General features: G+C 41.2%; 1 pseudogene; it reads left to right on the forward strand.

The window, feature by feature from the left end:
* Positions 1-2928: 2928 nt before the first annotated feature.
* LOC149168141 (putative histone H2A variant 3 pseudogene) lies at positions 2929-3521 on the forward strand (annotated as a pseudogene).
* The last annotated feature ends 655 nt before the right edge of the window (positions 3522-4176 follow it).

Consider the following 4176-nt stretch of genomic DNA (forward strand, 5'->3'; position numbering starts at 1 on the left):
ATGAACTCCTTCTACCTGTGCATTGCTTATTCCTACAGCAACACAATCTTTTAACACTGGCTATCTAAATTTAGGATGTACAGTATTTGTCAACTGAAATGAGGTTTGGACTATTACCGACAAATATTCACTGTCTTCAAACATTTCTAGACCTTGCACTCCAATCAAAGCTTTCCAACAATCTTTGAGGTGAATATCAGACAAACTAATGGCATAGTCTGGATAGATAGTGCCATGTTGACATCCCGAGGATAGATTTCCAAGTATAGTTCCTATTCGGGCATGTTCATATATATTGTGTCTGGTATCGAATAGCTCAGCTATATAGGGAGTATTAAGGCCATGACGGAATAATGGGGCTAGTCTAATTCTAATTCCCCCAAAGTGCAAATAATAGAACCTCTTTTCAGCAACATATTTTCTAAACTTTTTGATTTCATCTTCAGAAAACAAATTGTTGGACACCTAATCCTAAATGGGTTAGTGTGGAAGCTGAATAGACCAAAGCAGTCCAAGAGACCTTGGGATCTGAAACCCAAGAGTCACGTATTGTACTATAAATGTATATCTCATGTTAATAAAAAAATGAATTGCATGATTTATCTTTTATATTTCTCTCGCTCTCCATGTGTGTTTAACATGGTATCAGAGCCGCTTGTTTTTCTGTGGCCTTTTATGTGCATGTCAGTGCTGCACCTCTACCCATAATCCTGAAATAGTAAAATTGGCGTGCTAGATCTGCAAATTCAAATGTTTTATATCAGCGTGGTCTTCATTACCTGTGTCTGAGCTGCCTTGAATAGCGCTAATGTGGTCTTCATTACCTGCGTCTGAGCTGCCTTGAATAGCGCTGATGTGGTCTTCATTACCTGTGTCGGAGCTGCACATCTGTCCATACTGTTCAGACAGAAGCGGTGTACGTTAAATTTTTTGAATAGCGCTGTCACTACCTGTTTTAGCGCTGATGACTGAATAACTCCTCTGCAAATCCTCTGCCAGCTCTACCCTTTCCACGCCAGTTTTCATTGTCTGTTGCTTGTCTTGCTCATTACTCTGACGCGCCTTTTCCATGCCAACCTGAATGCGGTATATGGTATTTTCTGCCCTAACAGACTCACAGCCTGCTATGCAGTAATAGGGCCGACGGTTTCTTCTGAAGCCTTACGGAAAGAAGCACGTCCGCTTTGTGAATTATCTGCAGACCTCCTGGAAGACATTCGCCCACTCTGCGAATTGTCTATCAATAAACTGTCTCGTCCGGGCAACATTTTAACGTTGTTCCATATTTAAATCATATTGAATGGAAGGGTCTCTGCGTTTAAATGGTATCGACATTCGATTGGTATCGGGTTCGCTCTGATTCAGTGGGTTCTGGTGTCCTGCGTTAAGGTGTCACCCGACCACTCACACACGCCTAGCAATAACAACAAAAATGGCTACAGTGAGTTCTTGATCGAAGAAGAGGAAGGGCTGAACGATCACAATGTCGTCAATAAATGCGCTGAGATCCAGAACGCAGTGGGGGGCGCTCTTCTCTCTGAAACCCTGACGGAGATTTTAATTCCGGTGGCTGTACATTCATTTTCTGAGCTGCGCATTATTTTCTAGCTTGAGCATACGTATTGGGGGTATTAAATATTGTACAGACAAGTAGTTTCCTCTAAGTTGGACATGGAACTGACTACCCAAGGGATGAGTTTGCATTTTGAAGAAGTCTCTCATCATCAGCACTAGTTGTGGGTCGTATTTCTTATGTTGGACATGGAGCTAACTCCTTAAAGGCCGAGCTCCCATTTCTATGCAAAACCATGAACTCTGGAAGTGTATTGAGGAGAACGAGATCATATTTGAGTGTGTCTTCGTTGCTGTAGCTTCATTCTTTGGGACAAATTTTATGTGGCTGGTTGGCTGTATGAGAGCCGTATTGAAGTGTTGGACCTGAGACTCATTTTCTGGGTAGTATATTTCACAACCAAACGCTGAAGCGTAGCTGCCAGTGGACTGATATTTGTATTTACATACATATCTCTCTTGCTGCCCATGGTGTCCATATACGACAGCCATCGACTCGGTTGAGTGTTGAGCGAATATTGGTATTTCTTGGTAGGCGGATTTGTCCGAGGTCCAGTTTCCATTAAGCTTTAGAGTTTCTGGAATGTAAAGTCGATGATATAAATTTGCAAAGGAGTGCAAATCGTTCTCCCCGCTGCACGTAATGACTTTGACATCCTGTAAAAGATCTTACTGTCGGTGATAAATTATTTGCTCTTGTGGTTTCTCGCTGGTGATAAATACTCTTCTCAGAGCATCCATGTTTGCTTTCCGGACCATTGCATTTGCAACAAGGTTAGATATATCGTTTATAAGTTGTTGTTCCTCTTGTCTTGATTGTTCCTCGTAAGCTTTCTGAAAATCAATGATACTCTGCTCATGAACTTCATGAGAATGCTCAATGTGTTGCTGAAACTTAGATGCTTGATCTGCTAAGTTCTCAAAGAAACCCATTGTAGCCCCAGATATTGATGTTATTAACTCGATACTTGTGCGGGCTCTTTCACGCATTTGCTGAGCAAATTCAGCAATTTCTCCCTGCTGAACCGAAAGAGTGGTTTGAAGTTCCCTGAGTATTGAATCGGCTTCCCCCGCTGCCACACCAAGCATTTCCTCAAGTGAATTGCCATTAGTAGAGGCAGTGTTCAATAAGTTGTAGCAGACTTGAATCCGCAGTACATTTCTTCATACATGTCCTTCAATCAAATATGAAATTATATATTTATGCAGTCATCGGATTTCCTCTCATTGAAGCCACTCCTCCTGTCCCGCCGTTGAGAGTTAAGATTGTTTTATTTTGAAATCGCAGCAAGCAAGATATCTCACCGTGTTGTGGTAACGCTAAGAGAAGAACTGGAAATGCAATCGTCATGTTGAATGGTGGTTCAAGCCATTGTCTCTCTTTGTTTTCAAGATACAGCTCTGCAAGTCGTTTTGTCACAGAGACATGTTGTTCGATTCAACTGTAAACTTTCGGATTTCCAAGTCATCCAAAACCAATTGAATTGTTGGCACTCCGAGCTAAATATATCCCCTAAATTTGATCCAATGAAGGATGTCTCAAAGCTTGTTGTCTAGACTCTCATAGAACAAGATATAACCATGATCCGTGTTGTTTGAGTACTCCTGTGCTGAACAAGTCCTCGGCCCCTGTCAACAAGGATAAGGACAAGAAGAAGCCTGTTTCTCGCTCATCCCGTGCAGGTCTCCAGTTTCCAGTAGGACGTATCCACCGCCTGCTGAAATCTCGTATATCTGCGAATGGCAGAGTGGGAGCAACTGCTGTTGTATATTCTGCAGCTATTTTGGAGTATTTGACTGCAGAGGTTTTGGAGTTGGCAGGAAATGCAAGCAAAGATCTGAAGGTCAAGCGTATCACCCCTAGACATTTGCAGCTTGCTATTCGAGGGGATGAAGAGCTCGATACTCTGATCAAAGTGTTCCCTGAAATATTTTATGAACCCAGCTGAGAACAGATGGCATCTGGCTCCAAGAAGGTAGTGTTGTAGATTGACAGAAATTAAAAACAAGGCACTGAAAATACCAGTTGCGCCTTGTGGGCGAGGAAGGATTAGCTCCAGTTGAGGTTCTCATGAACAGGACATGAATTCAATTTTTTAAACAGGTTGAGGTAGTATTTATTTATGTCTTTACATACACCATTTTGCATTGGGAATCTACCTTTTGAGTTTCTCTTCAACAGTTTAAGCTCACTATTTTTAGCCAAATTTTTAAGTGGTATATGTTGAAAGTTGGTCTTAACGGTTGCTCCAAAGCCCACCATTAAGGCTTGATATTGTTTGTAGAAGAAGATATTGCATAATTGCTCACATTCTTTATTTGCCCACTGCTAAGAAAAATGGCTAAGCTTGAAAGAATATTAGAGTTATTGAGAACTCTAATCGTATCCACTGCTGACAGCACAATCATAATCAATAAAGACATTATTGCTGACATTCAAAAATGTATACAAAATGCACAAGAAAAGATAGAGTTTTTGCAGCTTGAGACAAAGCTACAGCAGGAAGAATTACACAAGTGGAGTCATCATTCTGAACCTGTTTCTGTTCAGAACAATGAAACAGACTCCCATAAACAGCAAGTCAATATTGTTCAAGTTCATTC

The sequence above is a fragment of the Pinus tabuliformis genome, chromosome 4_2 (assembly GCF_031772625.1).
Source record: "Pinus tabuliformis cultivar Carrire ecotype Pingquan chromosome 4_2, CPIR1, whole genome shotgun sequence".
NCBI classification, from domain to species: domain Eukaryota; kingdom Viridiplantae; phylum Streptophyta; class Pinopsida; order Pinales; family Pinaceae; genus Pinus; species Pinus tabuliformis.